Source organism: Carassius gibelio, chromosome A6 (assembly GCF_023724105.1).
Source record: "Carassius gibelio isolate Cgi1373 ecotype wild population from Czech Republic chromosome A6, carGib1.2-hapl.c, whole genome shotgun sequence".
Lineage (NCBI taxonomy): Eukaryota > Metazoa > Chordata > Actinopteri > Cypriniformes > Cyprinidae > Carassius > Carassius gibelio.
This window is the reverse complement of record NC_068376.1, coordinates 25,349,065-25,368,189: the sequence shown is the minus strand read 5'-3', so window position 1 is coordinate 25,368,189 and position 19,125 is coordinate 25,349,065. Positions and strand designations below refer to the sequence as shown.

At 35.2% G+C, this 19,125-nt stretch overlaps 1 protein-coding gene across 7 annotated transcripts in view; it reads right to left on the bottom strand.

Moving 5' to 3' along the window:
- Window positions 1–19,125, bottom strand: part of LOC128015861 (neural cell adhesion molecule L1-like protein) — an 85,984-nt gene that overhangs the window by 45,291 nt on the left and 21,568 nt on the right. For 2 of the 7 annotated variants that reach the window (XM_052600074.1, XM_052600076.1), the window contains exon 1: window positions 3,121–3,333. The exons of 1 other annotated variant lie outside the window; for it this stretch is intronic. The gene's annotated coding sequence lies outside the window, so the exon portion shown is untranslated. Of the gene's footprint in view, window positions 1–3,120; window positions 3,388–19,125 lie in introns of those variants that run through there. 4 more of the 7 variants (XR_008184018.1, XM_052600078.1, XM_052600079.1 and 1 more) reach the window with 4 other exon arrangements.

The window sequence follows — 19,125 nt, the reverse complement described above, 5'->3', positions numbered from 1 at the left end:
AATGGAGTTGGTTCCCTAGTGGAAATGGTCTCACTTCCTCTCATAAATGTTCATGTCAGGACAAAAATACACATGTGGTGAGTAACCAAAGGACAGATGTTATAGATTTATAGTCCAAATTGTTTACATTTTTCATGTATGTTTTTTAAAATGATTGGTCTAAATAATATGTATCTGTTCTATTAACAATTTCTAATAAGCTGATGGTCTACTGAATCTGAACAAATCCATGTTTTTGAACAAATCTTTTAAACAAGTGAACAAATGAATGTACACTGATACTTTGAAACGTGATTGCTTTCCTGTGTTTAAAGACTATAAAGTGAGTGAAATCTGGGTTATGGAGGATCATTTCATTGGTCGGAACAATAAAACGAACACAGCCCTTCACTAAACATGACTCAGAGAGTCACTGAATGAGACTGAATGAGAATAAACCTTGTTGGAACAAACTGAACAAAGGATCTGTAGGGCATGTTGTTCGTTCAAGATCAAGTAGGTATGCAAGTAAACTTTTTCAGTTGAGTAAATGATGTATTGACATCACTAATAATACCTAAAAGACTCACAAGGCACAATGATTAACTTTTTAATTTTAAAATTAATTAACAGTTTCAGTGTTTTTTTTTTTGTTTGTTTGGTTTTTTTTTTTTAAACAGATTCTTGAGTCACTTAGATGAATCAAAGTCCTCAGAACTACTCTCCTGGATCAGATTCCCTCCTTCTGCCTTCACAAGTCTCTGTTGTATCCAAATTATGATACATTTACATCATCAACTCAAGTCCAACTGCCAACTGTTTACAGCTCTGAATATATAATGACTCAGGAAAAAGTACAAGCTTCACTGTTTTATTCATGTTCTTACATCTTTGGTTTTACTACCAACCCAAAACACATACAGATTGGCACTCGGTTCTGTCTGCTGCAAAACAAATGAAAAACTGCTGGTTTCGTCTGGCCAGAGTAGAACTGGCACCCAACTGAGCCTGGTTTCTCCCAAGGTTTTTTCTCCATTCTGTCACCGATGGAGATCTGGTTCTTTGCCGCTGTCGCCTCTGGGACACTTAATTTCCAGTGATTTCATCGACTTGATTGCACAGATACTGAACTGAGCTGGATGAGGACATCGGTGAATTCAATGATGACCTGCCTTTTTTGCATTATTGACACACTATTTTCATATTTAATGCTGTTCAGTTGCGTTGTCACAATCTTTATTGTTAAAAGTGCTATATAAATAAAGCTGAATTGACTTGACTTGAAAAAGAAACAAACACTGTTGCTCGCGAAAGGCATTTTCAGTGAACACAAGTGGTAATGAGAAATGCATTATTCTCAGTACTGTTCAAATACCCTAAATTACGTCTTGCACTGCTGGTCAATATTTCACAATTTCAGCTGTTTAAAGAGCCAAAATTGAGAGCGAGAAAGAAAGAAAGGTCAAAGAGATTGTTCAAATGCTTAGCAATCACAGATGTGCTGTCAAGTAGGGAGGAGGGGAAGGATAGAGAGAGATAGAAAGAGCGTAAACATGTCCTTATTTGTGCCGTTTCAAGTACATGTGAGAAGGAGTGAGTGAGAGTGAGAAATTCCCTTGAGTGTTTCAGCTTTTATAATATATAGATTTTTCCATTACCTTCTTCCTTTGAAGTCTTTGAGATGAGTGGAAGTCTATGTGCCCTGGACAGTGATCATATTAGGCTGCTATTCATGTTGAGTGGCCTGAAACAGGCACACCAGGGGGGCAGGAGTGTTATTTTGTGGGAACTGACACAGCAAGAGCCCTGGCTACATTCATTCAGATCTGACGGATGTTGGCAGTCTCCCAGGCTAAAACTTGTTTGTAGCCAGACAAGATAAATGGAACTTGTGCCCAAGATTACATCCTTCCCCTGACAAATCTAAAGCTAATTTACTTTTTCGTCTTGTAGGCAGAATTTTTTATTCCTAAGGCAACAAAAAAACTAGTGTTTGTCATAGAGTAAATACCACTAATTCCCCTCTGTATATTTTCCAAACAATGGCACACCTGTGTCTATTGACTTTTGTGGTGTGTAGAAGGTGATTCATACGAGCTATTAATGTAGAACATGTTAGAACTTGTTCCGTAACATCTGGATAATCTTGTTTTAAATAAGCTATTTGACAGTTCCGTCGGAAGCACTAAAACAATCTGGATTGCTTTACCATTTCAATGCTAAGATAAACCACTGGCCTTTTTATTAATGTGTTACGAAACAGAACACGACAAAAAGTTGTAAAGGGATATTTCTAGAGCAGTTTAAACCATTAAGAAATATTTCAATTTAGAATGAATAAAAAAAAAAATGTGCTTATTGGTTTCTGACCTCATGGAGGTGCTTATTAAGATCCATACAGAAAATCACCAAGATTAAAGAATCAAGTTACAGAGCAAGTTAACCATTGCCAAATGCTCTCTCATACTAAATAACCAACATAATAATAATAATAATAATAATAATAATAATAATAATAATAATAATAATAATAAAAGAAAAATGCATAAAAATAATCAAGAAAAAAAAGGTTGAACCATCATGTTCTGTTAAGATTATTTATAAAAATGTATTAAAAGTATTAATTTGTTATTAAACAATTGTTTTTCCTCAAAATAATAATTTAAATAATTAAAAAACAATGGGTTTTTTTGGACCAAATCAACATCCAGCATGCAGATGTTACTGAAGTCGACATGCACTTTTCAAATTCTATTTGAGAAAAAATCTGGGGGTCAAAATCAGATGTTTTTCCACCAATAAAAATGACAACAGAACAGAACATGAGAACTAATGAGCCAAAACATTAATATGAGCGTCAAAAAAAATTAAAAGTCACAAGAAACATGGAAGAAAAAAAAATTTGAAAGTGCAAAAAAAGGAAAAAAAAAGATAGCAATTCATATTAAATCATATTTAAGCACTGAATAAAAAGAAAATCATTTTGCAGATCACACACACTGTTTCACTGTCCCTACAAAGGCTCTCTGTAACACACGTGTGGGGGTCACTGCACATAATACTACAGTAGTAATTCCCTCTACTGGCTTGCTTTTATTTCAAGCTCATACAAATTCATTAAACAGAAGCCTAAATACTCACAGGAATCTACTGCATTCTTGTCCTCTCGTCCTCAAAAAAGACCTTCTTCTGCTGCTCAGTCTAATCCCACAGGCGTGAAAAACAGAGAGTGCTGAGGAAATCCAAAGAAACGTCTACCACAGTAAACGCAGGAGAGAAGCCCCGCCACTAGCGCGCAGAATGGTGCGGAGCGAGAGAGGCACTGGGGAGACATATGTTGCCAAAGCCTCTCGCCTGGCAAAGAAGCTCATTAAACGAGTGACAATCACTCCCACAAAGCCAGATCTGAGTGCTTTTCACATGGACTATACAAAGTAAGAGAGACACAGAGAGAGAGAGAGAATGAATGAGTGAGAGAGAATGAAAGAGAGTGGAATTCTGGATTGAAGAAGTTGCATTTAAAGCACTCATGCATGGGGAGACTTGTCTACGTTTTGTGCCATGGATGTCAAGATCCGTGTTTTTCCTTTTGTAGCACTGTCACTACGGCTAAATGGGGTTAATTTGGAGTTTCAGTATCATTTTATATTAAACAGGAAAAAATTGCGATACAATTGCTATGCATTTGCTAGCGTGCTGCAACTGTAGGTAGCATTGGGTGATCAAATGAACCCACCCTAGAGTCTATGAAATACTGGTCTACAGATATGGGTTTCGCTCATTTTCTCATTGGTCAGGGTAAGTAGAAAAGAAAATCTCTTCAAATTTGAACCCTAAATTCCCCTAAATCGCAAATCCTAAGCATGAACAACAGCAAAAGTGATGGTTTCCTAGCCAAACACTACCATACACAATACTTTCAGAAAACTATGCATGATCAAATCTGAGAAAAGGTAGGTGAGTTTGATCAGGGTTGGAGCTAAACTCTGCAGTGCATTGGCTGTCCAGGGCAAGATTTGAGGAACACTGTCATAAATCACATTGCTTAATTCTGTAACATTGCGGAATGCAAGATCACCATGAACCAAAATATGATGATAAACCTCCATCTCATCCACTTGATTGACATATGCCACTGGACAGCAACAGTTCATTTCTACCTCACAAATAGGATTAGATCTCTGGGGATCATGTGATTTGCCAACAGAGCAAATAGCACAGGGCAGGACATGGTCACACAATCTAAACAAAAAAGCCCCACCCCATCCTGCAATGCTGAGGTGAAACTGGCTCACAGTGATGCATGATGTGGAAATGGGTGAATGGGTGTGGGGATAGGATGAAATCAGAAAGGCTTGACATGTTTGCTTGAATTATGCTGATGTAGGTGCCGCTGACATGTCTGTAAAATGGAAGAGTGCCCATATAGGTAAAGGTATAATTATTCTTTCAGGTCTCCAGGAAATGATGCTCTCTGTGTGTCAGGTGCTCTCCGTGTGAGGTGCGATCATACAATGTGCCATCAATTACAGGAAACATCATTAAACGTACAGGCGCCATAAACACTGCTAATTTAAATTCAATTAAAATGGATTCTTTCATGTGCTTGCCATTGACATGTACAATTAATTTCATTATCTTTGACTCTTACCCATTACAAGCCACAAGATCGTCTGAAATGCATGAAGGACTTCCAAATATTTTTCCATTTAAAATCCTTGCTCAGTGTCTGACGGTTATTTTTTATCTGCTTTCAAACAGGATAAAATATTCGTTAAGCCAAATCCATTTCCCCTGTCCTATTTAACATGTTTAATGGTGAAATGTCGTGGTTAAAAACTACATTACCCACGATTCTGAAAAAAATCTCTACCAATAGACTGCAAAAAAATTTGACCAATAGATTTCAATAGTCGGGTTCCTTTTCTCCATAGAGAAATACATTTGACCATAACATACCATAAAACATTAATGACAGATCTGCAGCAGTTTTTATTATAGGTTTTTGTTGAAGCCCTATGTTTGCATTATTTGAATTATTTTAAGGAACACCCACTCTGATGAAGTATTGCAAATAGTTTATATTTAACCATTTGCAATGCTTCATGGGATTGTTGTTCCTTTCCTCATTAAATACATTAAGACATTAAAGACAAAGGGCCCTATCATACACCCCGGCACAATGCGACGCAAGGCGCAGCACAAGTGTTGCAATCCGGCGGCGTTCGCATTTTCCACGCCGTTTAATTAGCAAATGCATTTGCACCCATTTGTGCACCCATGGGCGTGCTGGTCTAAAAAAGAGGTGTGTTCAGGCACATTGCTGGTGCATTGCTATTTTAAGGAGCTGAAAATAGACTGCGTCATAGACCAACTCAAACCTGGTCTAAAGTCTAAATTCAATGACGCAATATTTTTTTGTTATTTAAAGAGCGCGTTGGAAGAAAATGTGCCTCTGGGCAGGTCCACAGTGCACGCTGACTTTGCTTATAACACACAGGGATGCGCATCGCACAAACATGCCAAATATTAAAAACAAAAGGATTACAGTGTAAAAGAATATTATAGTGTAGGCTGCATAAATATAAAATGATGGATAGGCCTAGTCATTGCGTGTATTAGAATTACGCTACCTATTTGCAATTCAGCCTATTACTACTTATAATGATGAATGAAATTGGCTAATTAATTGAACGATCATGCCAATACACAGACATATATATTAACTGACTCATCACGTGGAGCTTTGGTGGATTCCTGCTTGTCCCGTAGATGATCTGCTCTCGCTCTTTAACATTGCGCACGAGGAGATCGTTCTTTTCGCTTGAGAAGCGTTCAGCTTTTCCGCCAACAAATTATACCATGTAAATAGCGATCCGCCATGGCACGGTGGATTGGTGGATTGGTGTATTGAATGTTACGCCCATTACTCTTTAAGAGAACAGGGACAACCCATTCCAAAAATGCGCCCTGGTGCATGGACCGTTTTTTCCATCGTTAAAATAGCAAAAGTGGATTTTGACATGCCCTGTGTGCTTTACACTTTGCGTTTAGATCGTTAAAATAGGGCCCAAAGTCTTGTACCTTTGTTAGTCTAATTTTCAATTTTTTTTTGCTTCAAATCAAATTTGTAATATTTTGATTCACCTCATAGTCGGTTGATTACTAAGTATTGAGTTAAATGAGTTAACTACTAAGTAGGCGCAATAACATTATTGTTTGTCTTTATAGGCACAGCGAACAAATATAACATCTATATGTATTATCGATGCTAAGCTGTTCTGCAAAGAACCTATTCATCTGAACTTGGGCGGAAATGTGAACAAGACCCTTTTAATGCTCCCCTTTAATGGTTGAAGGAGGGACAGAGACAGGTTTTGGCAGGAAGAGAGGGTTGTTTGATAGCGTGAGCAGATTGCCAGACAGAGAGAACACTCAAAGCGCCACTGTGCCGGTGCTGAACTGACGGGGCCCTTCCAGTCCCCAATGTGTCCTTTTTAAGTGCTCGAAGGATGAAGCTGCCATTATGGCCGCACAAACAGAAAGACGGCTGATGAACTTCATAGGAATGCTTCTTTCCTGAAAGCAACAGGGTTAGAATAGAGTGACGGGCGGGAGTATTGACAGAGAACTGGAGGGCAAGCTGCCAGTTCCACCAAGCTTAGTCTTCACGCAACCAGGCCGAACAAACCTGACATTGTTTTGGGCACTGCCTAGGGGATCACATCCATTCTTTCTTTTTCTTTTCCTCAGCTCCTCGATTTCATTCACCGTTCACAGTCAGAAACTGCTCTCTCGCTTTTCCACTATGGAGGAATCAGTTGAGGTTGTTTGATCTGTCATAATCATGTTCTACACCCACTTACAGTATGTTGTTTGTTTTGTTGCTCGGTTGCTCGGTAATTGAATAAACTATATATATGACTGAATAAACTCACTTATGAAAAGGAGTGAAACAAAACAATATTTTGTGCTGCGGCATGTCTGTACTAGGAGTAACAATAATTATTTAAAAATGCTTTTACTTGATACAAGACCAGTGAAAAGCAAACATATACACATAAAGCATAATGCTCTTACAATACAGTTGTGCACACTGACATACTTAGGCACTCACAACAACAAATGTTAACGGAGGTGGCTTTTGTCATCTATTGGTGTAGAAAACATTCTTGATTTTTACTCTCTCTATAGTAATATGTCCAAAAATATGTCCAAACCTTGTCTAAGGATAGTCAATTTAACATTTCTCCATAATCATAACTATACAGCTACACAGCGGAAAATGCCCAAACTGCAAAAACCACAAAACAGTTAAGGGCACAGAAGAGTGAAGAACAGGTGCATTTCTCTATGGGAAATAACCCCTTTCTAACCTTCAGGCAATGCTGACAGCCTACATAATGAGCTCACCTGGGCCTTGATCAATGCCCTCCACCATGTCAAGATGATATATGCACCAGCATTGAGAGTGAGTCTCAGAGCTGGTGATATAGGCTGAGGCATAAAGACCGCTGTACAGCATGTAGGTCAGGGGCAGGACGAGCCCAATTCACCAGACCGAATAAAGATGTTCTCCTGCTGACTGCACGCTAATCCAGCGTGCAATGATTACTGAACTGAACTCTTTCCAGACCTACAGAGCCACCAAATTATGCTACTTTTATAATCTAAACAAACAGTAATTAGAAATTTTCACTACATTTGAAATGCTTTTTGCATCTATTTCATGACATGTTGTGCAACAGATGCATTTTAACCCTCGCCGACAGGGGTTGTGGGTCCTGGAAAAATTTTGACATGCCCCAACATTTGTGTTTTTTTTTTTTTTTTTTTTCTTATAAAACTATTAACAGCTTAAAAGTCTGATTAAACTGTATTCACTACAAACTGTGCTGCAATGTAAGCAGCATGTATGCACAAGTTTTTAGAAAATATTATTAAATATTATTATACATTTTATTGTTAAATTAAAATAACTAATTTGTGTAATGTAATAATGTAGTTAATAATTTTAGATAACAGCAAACAATATGACCTTTAAAGCCACTTTTTCATAGAATTTACTCACCACAGAAATGTAATGCAACAATTATTAGGAAAATCATCTACTTTAAATATTTTGAATTGTTTGACAGCCCTTACAATTTTACACATTTTCATGCATTTCTTTACTTTATAACTTTTCAATGCCAATGCTTCCCTGATCTATTTAAAATCCACTCTCAAGAGTAAAACAGCTGCTGATGCAAAAAAAAAAAAAAAAGAAGAAGTTAGCATGAATTTGCTTGTTTGACATGCTCTAGTTGCCACTGATCGTGTCACTGAAATCAAACAGCACTGATTAATGGTGTCCTGTGGAGTGGTAGAAAATGCTCTAGAAAATGTATTAATTTTAAGTAAAGTCAACTTCCTAATTTTAAGTAAGGTCAATTTTAATAATTTATCAGGTTGATTTGTTCTATAGCCCCAAAGTTCATTTGGTTTATTGCCAAGTACTTTTACAAACATGTCATAATTATCGTTTATCTGATGTGCAATGCTCCATGAACTCTAACACCATATGTCATTCTAATAAAATACCCATTGTCCTGATTGCCTGTTTATATGCAATTCCCCATTACCCTTGACACTTTAATAGCATTTAAATTGTTTCCAGACGCAAGATTATAGAAGCAGCAACATACAGGATACAATTTACTGTAGGCATTCATTATACAATCTACAAGTGTGCGGAGACGAAAATATATCATGTTTAACATAGCTGTTGAGAAAGCCATCCACTCAAAGCCATGTTCATCTTCAAAATGGAATTAACAAAGCTAAGTGTGTTAAAGTGCTCGATGGGGTTTGGGTGAAGCTTAGTGTGCCATATGGTTAACATAACTCAACCTGAGAGGGAGAGAGAGGTCGAGAGAGCTCACACTCTTTCTGGCTGTCCTATTCACAGATGGTACTCTCTGCAATCACTGGCATCAGTGAGCATGTGATCATTCTTCCTGATTAGCCGCCCCACCAAATATCTTGTGCAAACATATATCAATTGAACAAACATCTTTTGCTGAGATATCCTGGTTGGGGTGTCAAAACAGGAGAGTTAAATTGTCAAATTGTCTTGAATTTAGATTTAAAGTATTATGTTTTGCAAAGTTTATTATGCATTGTGGCTCCAAAAAAAAAAAAAAAAAAAAAAAAACATATTACACACTTTATCTATATACTGTGTATGTATGTATGTATGTATGTATGTATATTGCGCCTAATGGTTAGAGGGACAGATTTGTAACCCAAAGGTCACAGGTTCAAGTTTCGGTACTGGCAGGGATTGTAGGTGAGGGGAGTGAATGACCAGCAAAAATGTCTGCCCACAGCTCCAGATGTGTGTGTGTGTTGTCACTGTGTGTGTGTTTTCACTACCCACTGCTGTTTGTGTGCTTGAATGGGTTAAATGCAGAGCACAAATTAAAAGTATGGGACACAGCAAAAATATTTTTTCACATTGTAGATGACAACAATGGTAATATAATGGTAATAAGTTAAATTCCCAATTTCAGCTGATATATAAACCACACTGAACACCGATAAATAATAAAAAAATAAAAATCACAAACTATTTTAACTCAGAAATTATTATAAATAATTATCAAAGTGCCACATTGAATTAAACATGAAATTTTGAAGTAAAGAAAAAGACTCAAATAGTATTTTCTTGTAAAACATACTCCAGTAATAATCTTTATTTACACTTGGTTTGAAATTTACTAGTAATTTCCGAGTGAACAGTTTTTCAAAGGTAATACCACACAAATTTTTTGTTCGGTGCAGGGATGAACAATATGTTGGTACTACATCAACCAATATTAGTATTTAATAATTTTAGTTCAGTACTTTTTATATGTCGGTTGCTATTGGAAATATAACTTATTACCAATAGATAGCCATTGTTGTCATCTACATTTTTTTAAATTATTCTTCAAAATTGTAAATAAAACAGATTATTGGGGTAAACCTTTACATTTAATTCAGTGCGTTACCTGCTGTTTCTTTGTAATTAACTGGCAAAATGAAACACAGACAACTTAGTCATAACGTAATCGTAATAATTTAATGATTTAATTACCCACATTGGTAACACTTTATAATAAATGCACACTATTAATCATTAATTAAGCATTAGTAAACAGATAATTCATAATTTATAAAGCATTAATAGACAGTAATAAGCAGTTTATGAATACATATATAAATGCTTTATTCTTTATAAATGCTTTATTATTTAAAAGCATATCTATAATGTGTTTAATAATTGTATTTTCATACTTTATTCATGATCAATTTATCATTTCTCAATGAAGTATATCATTATTTACAAACCAGTTATTTAGGAGTTGCCAGTGATTCATAAGACCACAAGAAATGTAGTAAATTCAGGTAGTTATAAAGCATTTAGTAGTGGTCAGTTAACTATTTATGTGAACTCATCTAAAGTGAGGACTAGTTATGCCTTGTAAAGCATTTATAAAGGATATTTAAAGGCTCAGTTATCTTCTAAACAAAAAAACGGAAACAATCACAACACAGTGATACAGAACATAGAAATATTAACAGCCTTTAAATCTCATTTGTAAAAGCTTTACAAGGCATAAATAGTCCTCACTTTAGATGAGCTCACAAAAATAGTTAACTAACAACTACATATGTTTTATAACTACCTGAATTAACCCTGAATTACAGTAGAAATACATCATAATAAACCATTTATTAACACTATAAGTAACTATTACTATATGTCTGAATAAAAAGATGTATGAATGCACATTTAAATAGTTTATTAATCATTTACTTACAATTTCTAAGTTATCTTATGAACCACTGACAACTCCTTAATAACTGGTGTGTAAATAATGCTATACTTAATTTAGAAATGATAAATTGTTCATTAATAAAGTATGAAAAACAATTATTAAATACATTATAGATATGCTTTTAAATCAGGGATAAAGCATTTATATCTGTATTTATAAACTGCTTATAAATTTCTATTAATGCTTTATAAATGATGAATTAACTGTTTCCTAATGCTTAACTAATGATTAATAGAGTGCAGTTATTATAAAGTGTTACCTTATTGGTAACATCAGCCATTTATTGGTAGTTGGCCATAGAATCTGAATAAATATTGGCTTAATGTTATAAGCCTGAATTTAATATATATTTTACACTTTCTTACAATGCACCTTTAAAGGCAAAGGAAAATAAATGGTCAGCGGTGTCCTATCTGATAGCCGGTTCCTCTGTGGCTTTCTTTATTGCCCCAAGTCTCTCATCTAGTTGACAAGTCGGGGTCTTCCTGAAACCCATTTTAATCATGTTACCCCAGAAATCAATAAACTATTTCCCCCTGGGTCAGCCTCAACAATGATGAGGGTCTACCTTCCTGAAGTACTCTAAATGTGTACACAAGCCGTCTGAGTGCAATACAAACACAAAGCTGCGAAGACAAATTCATTAAAACAACCACCAAGTCTCTTCCAAAGAAATGGGTGTACATGGCAACCTATCCCCGTTTAAACTGCCTGTGCATGTACAAAAGCCTTCAAGGGCTCGTTTTCAAGTTTCCTACAAAAAGAAAAAAAAAAAGGTTGATAGTAATGTAATGGCATGGTTCTGCAAGCAAAGTGCTTCACTGACTATCATCACATAAAAATTGTATCATAAAGCACTCCAGGTGGAATCCATACCACTCCCACAGACACCACAGTTCCTGTTAAATCAGATTCACAAGTGAGATGCATGTTTCTGGAAGGCCTCTTTATCCATCCTTCTCGTCTTCTTCCCTTAATGAGATAAAACACAGCGGTTAGTAAGCCCATGATAAGGCAAAGCATCTAGCTAATGCCTTTTAAGGAGAGGGAAAGCAGCGGTCTGTCTTGGGAGGCTTGGGGGTTACGGTAGGGGAATGGAAGGGCATGTTGTAATACTCCTCTAATCCTGCGGTGGATAATGTATCAAGGATCAGCTTCGCATGAGCAAGTTTCTCCTGATGAGGTGGAGGTCTCCACACTCAGAAGGAAAGCAAGGTGTTGCATTGACATGCGAGTCACAGTCGTGTATGCCTCTGGAATGCACAAGTGTTCTTCAGTCAGACTACGGAGGAAAAGTATGGAAGAGATAAAAAAAAAAAAAACTCCCTTAGAGCATTTTGCTCTTTCCGTCTATAGAGAGAATGCTTGAGAAGATTCAAGATTTTGAAAATGCAGCTGAAATATTATATAAACCCACTCTTTGTGTGGGAATCTTGGTAACCCTGTAAAGCTTGACATATGAAATAATGTTATTATTATTATTATTTTTTTTGTAAACAAATGACTGAAACTCTAGTATAATCATGCAAAACATATTAATATACTGCAATTATAGTAAACATAATAATTTGCATATATACTGTATATGAAAATGAAATGGTAGGATACATAGTGTGGGTAATGAACAAGATAAAGGAAACGGCTAATTAAATTATAAAAATATAATTAGAAATCCTCTGAAATTGCCGGGAGCAACAATAAAATAAAACTCCAAGTAGTTCTTAGCCTCAGGTGCTGGGAAAGATACAGTCTCGTCTTTCTCAGCAAGGTGTAATTTTTTTCCCCCAAAACCAATTAATAAATACAGAATTGAAAGAAGCCACAGGCAAAAGTTTGTAAGATGTATTAGAAAACTGCATTATTATGCAAATGTACCTGACATCCCAAGATGCATTAAATCGATCAATTAATCTGCAAGCAACAGAATCGAATGCAAATATTTAGTGGAAACTTGAAAAGTGAGAACCACAAAGTGATGTGCAAGTCAACAACAAGAATTTGTGGTAAATTTAAGTGCTTCCTTATGTCATGTTTACATATAGGCTTACAGTGATTGTGCACTGCACTGCTAACTGTCTCTGTCACTCAGCACTGCAACTGAAATGAACTAAAGATGGCTTCTGGTCACTGCAGATCACTGTATATGTGACTGGAATCTAAGAGAATGTTCTTAGCATTATAAACAAACACTGCCTCATGTTTGTTTACATAAAATTGGACATAATTCAGCAATAAAAAAGTACCATGGTACAAAATTAATTCCATAATGCTTTAAGGTCTGTAATGCAATCTCCCCCATTTGTAGCAATGGTCCCCTCGAGATTCACCCAATATCCATATATACATTAGAAGAGTCATAACAATCTATATTTTATAGAATTGTACAAATTTTAGACATCTTCATATGATTTTGGTAACCGAGCCATCTATGTTATATACTGCAGATACATTTGAGAAGTCATGATTGAAAATATAGCAGCACCTGCAGTGCACATCTGGTATTTGTGAACCCCATGGGCTAAAAGTGCAGGTTTCCTTACAAGCACTCTGGGACATGGACATATAACTTTGTAATTGTCCACTTAAGCCATTTCAGAGGGTAAGGTATCATGCAGTTTTACGGTCCACATGCTGGATTCGTCCTACTCAAAAAATAATAAAAAAAAACCTTGGTTTATGATATGACCCTAAAACAGCCCAAGTGTGAAATTCTACACTTTATCTTCTCCACACTGTATGATAAAAAAAAGATTGCATTTTTATGCAGCTTATTCCGCAGATCTCAACTGTCTCCTCCACCCTGATGATTTCAAATAATGTGAAGTAATCTCTAAGCTCAACATATGTAAGAGGCTTTAGTGTTTCTCATTGGCGGCCTGCGGGGCGGCGCACAGATGACACATGTGCCTGTTTCACTCAAGAATACTGAAAGTTATCTTTAGGATGCTTGAAAGGAGAGCCACAGCATTAAAGAGCCCAGTGAAAAGAGAGCTTTTACAGAGGCGTCTTTGTCAAACTCATATCAAAGGCTGCGTCTGTAAAGTGAATAGTTTAGCTTTGTGTTTCACAGTGCATGGGTGGGAGGTTGTTGTGGTGTTGAGATATCCCAGTGTACACGCAGAGCTAACCCTATTGAAAGAGCTACTGGGAAATCTCCAACATTTAACGGCTCTTTAACCAAGAGTGTTCCTCGCTGGATGATATCATGGTTTGACATCTATAAAGAACCTTGAATGGATGTCTAAAGCACTATTTGGACAGGATTCGTTTTTCTAAACTACAATTGTTAACATAGGACATATAAGATGTCTCAGAATTGTGTATATAATAATGTATATAAATATTTTCTAATGGATGCTTGCTTGAATTAGAAATTATTAACAATGAGATACATATAATTTTATATATTATTTATATAACAATGTTATATTGAGTTCTCAGTCAAAGACCAAAAGGACCATCCAGACTTTCATCAGCGACAGAGACATGGAGGCATATATTGGATTTGTACAGAGACATATACTGCCATAAAGAGGACATCTTGAATGGGAAGTCCTTGGTTATTGGATCAAGTCAATGCCAGGTCAATACAGCCATCAAAAAAATATTTGTTTATATTTACAAAATAAAAATAAGTGAAAACATTTTAGGTTAAAGGTTAAAGAGAATAAAAAAAATAGCATTATTGATTTTATGGCATTTCATAAAACATCCCAAATTTTCTGGAATTGGGGTTGTATATTATCTACATATAATTATTTGTAATAATATTTAAGTATCATGCATATATATATATATATATATATATATATATATATATATATATATATATATATATATATATATATATATATATATATATATATATATATATATATAATGGATTTATGAATTTATGAAATATTAAATAATAATGAAAAATAAAATCTATATAACAATTTTTTACAGAAAGCATAGTTAAAAACAGATTACAGGATTACAATTCAGGATTAAAGTGCAACGTCTTTAGGGAAGACAGTTGACTGTTCCTGTTCTTATGGGCTTTATTTATTTATTTATTTATTTATTTATTTAATTCTTTTTTTTTGGGGGGGGGGGGGGGTAGACCTCAGGCTGATCTTTTATTCACGTTCCATGCATTCTATTCATTAGACTCGTGATGTTATTATATGCATGCAGTTATTAATATTAAAATTATATGCCATTTGATTCATCAATACCTGTCTCACAATGAATTAATTTCTAAACCTTCAAAGCACAAGATTAAACCTGTCTCATAGTGGCAACACCCACTGTATAATAAATGGATATTACCTGCCAAAATGAGAACAATTTGGGGGCACTTCAACTGGCATCCATTCAGATTGTTCTGTCATCGTTCAGCCTAAGGCTACTGCTGCCAACACATTGAGTTCATCCCATAATATCCTCTCTTCATCATTAACATGAGGCCTCCAGCTCTCGTGTACAATATCATTTGGAGAGCAGATGTTAAAACACTGATAGTGTAGCCTCAATATATTACCCTTCTACTATGACGCCAGTATCCTCAACCAAAGTGTGGATTGAATTAAGGAGTGCTGAATGAATTCCATGAATGCTGCTCAGAAGGTTAAAGAGCAAAGAAGGGTTATCTTGGCTGCAATTAGCATATGCTCTGAATGGATGCTAATGAATGGCATTCTCGAGAGTCTTTGTGTTATTGATTTGAGGGACATTTTGTCCTCGCAATAAGTCAACAAGACTCAGGGTTGGTTAATCAGATTTGAAATCTGATCCAAAGACTATATACTCCCATTTAATAGTTCACATAACTTGTTTAGGAAATGAATGATAGCATAGGATGTTACGCCTACATGTCATTAACACGGAACTGACATTTGTGTGAATGGCTTCCTGTGTCAAAACAGCCTATGAATTATGTGCCAAATGACAGGAAAGAAACTGTAAAATATAACAATTTGAATAAAAGCAGATATACAAAATAATAATCATCTTATAAATATTAAAAGAGAGTCCAGGGTTCAAAACAAGGTTGTTGTTGTTGTTGTTGTTCTGTTTTTGTTTTTGGTGAAAAACTATTTTCTGTCAGTTTAAACAATCCCAAAAAAATCTTTTACAGTATGTTATGGGGATTGGGATAAACACAAGAATTTAAGGGAACATTATGGGACAAATGTATTCAACAGTTGTGCCACTTGTGTAAGCTGTATTTCTGCATAAAACAACTGAACCACCCACAATTCAGTTTAACCACACTTTAAATGCATTTAAATTTCACTAAGCTGTACAAAAGCAAGTACCATTCGTTTGAGTGCAAAACACGCCTCTTTTATGCTAATTTGATTCATTATAGATTGTTTCCAGAACTAAGCACTATTTGGCTTGTGGAATTCAGGCAGTATGCCAAATTTTCTGTTAGCGACACATTTCTGAACATTTTTCTGGTGATCATGGTGGCTATAATTTAAATGATTTTCAAATGATGGATAAAAGCAGTATATCTCAGATAAGATTCAGACAGATCATGTGGTCAAGCAGTTTTTGTCCATTCAGCGGATACACGTTCACTCATATTCCAAGCCAGTAATTTAAAACCACCTTTTTTTTTTTTTTTTTTTTTTTTCATAAATGTATTTAGCAATGTCATGAAGACTTCTCCATGCAGACCTCCTGCTTTCACAATGTGTCAGGAGATGAAAGGATAGATGCACATTGCTTTGAAAATAACTCTCTGTGACTTTAAGGGCAGCTATGTGGACTGTACAGCTGAGCAATCATCTACCCAGCATTCTCTAAAGTGCTCATTGTGTCCGACAAAGACTTCAAAGATGAAAGCCGTACACAAAATAAATATGAGTAACAGCAACTGAACAGATGTTACAAGACATGATATGCATTTTCTTCTATGGAGGAAAACAGAAAAAATGTGTATGGTTTGCTTGATGTAAGACTCTTTCAAATCACCAGACAGTCTAATGCTTGGCTAGACACACCCAGCTACTTGCAAAAGTACTGCATCATCAAACAGAGCAAACTATCCCCCAAATGTATGTTTGCCCTCTTGAGCAAAACATGTTGTATTGAAAGGGAAAAAAATAGGTTAGGTCCCTTGTTGACACACATTAAAATTCATATATGCTGAAAGAGAAAGCTTTGAGTACTCCAGTTCATTGAATAAAATACATTTGAATGGAGAAAAAAAAGAAAGAAAATATCCTGCTTAAAATATTAATATTCCACAACTGACTGACAAACTGACAAAATGTATTATATATATATATATATATATATATATATATATATATATATATATATATATATATATATATATATATATTTATTTTTTTTTTTTTTTTTTTTTTTTTTTTATTTTTTTTTGCATATGACAGAAAGGCACATGACACACAAGCACAATTCCTCACGAGTGTTTGCCAATGATGTCAGACTTTCATTGTTGTTGTTTCATGGGAATCATTTCACTTAATTGGAGCTTATAGCACAAAGAAAAAGATAAAAGATAAAATGGTACAAGGGAAACTATATTGGTACAGTATTCTGTATGCACATTCTTGTGCAAAATATGAACCTGGCATAGAGAATATATATAAGTAAAAAGTGTAAAAATGTTAATATATATATATATATATATATATATATATGTTAATATATATATATATATATATATATATATATATATATATATATATATATATATATATATATATATATATAAAAATAGCTGTACTGACTTAAACATAGAAGTATGTCATTTCGTTTCATGCAAAGAGTTTGCAAAAATGCTTTATATTTAGTTAAAGTCTCAGGGTTACTTCATGTAAATTTATTGAGATCACAGGAGTTAAGCTGACATAAAAGCTTGGGAAGCCCTGATCTAGAGTGTGGGAATGCACAATCATATATTAAAATAATATAGTCATGTTTTCTGGAGGGCAACAGGCCACAGGACTGACAGACTTTTGAGAGCTTTGAAGTCAGAGAGAGCTTTGGTTCCAACCTTTTATAATACAGGAAATTTGATTTTGCACTTGCATTTAACAATTATAATATTGAGTTATGTAGAAACTTACTAAGCTTATTTCAACGAAGAGCTGGAAGGGGCAAAAGGAATCTGGGGCAGCAAAAATGAGCAGAGTCAGGCTGTGATACTAAAGTCACATCTTCCTTTCAGTGACAAGGAAGACTTGGTTTAAAGAGTCCCAGATAAGATAATAACTATTTATTTCATAAATGAATGTTCTCTTATCAATTGTGCAAAGCACTTCTCCAAACAAGGTTTTCAAAAGTCAGAGACAAGAACTAAGGCTACCTGAGTGTGACTGAACCGCCAGGTATTGTTCAGATCCACAATGAAGTTTCTGTTTCACCTGTTTCACTGTTTCATAAAGGATTTTGGTTTCAGTTCCTTGTAGCCTAATTATTTCAAAATGTGTTCCCCTATATTACTCAAACTAAGTATTGTCATGTTAACCAACAATAATTTATGTTAGACTAAGTATAAAGAAGTCAGAAAAAAGTGCAGCTAGAAATACTCAGATTTTTCCCCTCAATTTAAACTCAAGACTGTTCAAACCTGATTCATTAGTTGTTGTTTTTTTTTTTTTTTGATTTATTGAAAAGAACTAGTGCATAAGAGTCTTTCTTTGAAATCGGAATACAGTGGTCATGCTTCATTTTTTTTTGTTAAATCTTACATTTAATAAATAATAAATGCCTCACTTAATAAAACAACAAAAAGTTACCTTTATCTGCTCTAGCATGAATTAAAGTTCAGCTTTGTTCAAATGGAGAATATCACCAGACCTCTCACCACCCCAGGAAACCAACAGTCTTTACCACAGGACTGAGGCACCACATGCAAGACCTATTGAGGCCATATTGTGACATGGGAACCCCAATTAAAAAAAAAAAGAAAAGATGTTAAGAGCCAGGGGAATTAGCATTTTGGAAGGCACTGAATGAAAGTATTTGTTCTTCCTGCGCCTCAGTGAAAGACTAAGAAGTCTAAGATGGTTTATAGATTCTCGCTTATATTCAGAAGTCAGGATTATGAGGATGATAAGTCTGACAATTGATGCACGTTTGCCTCTGTGACACTTTTAAAGTCAGGCAGTAAATCAGGCATTGTGTTTTTTCCCCCTGCTTTTCCCGCCTATTAGTTCATCAGTCAATTACGTTCTCTGGCAGTTTACTTGACGTGTCCTAGAAACGGGGGCTTTATCTAAAAATTATAAGGGGAAAATCACAAGCGAAAAGGACA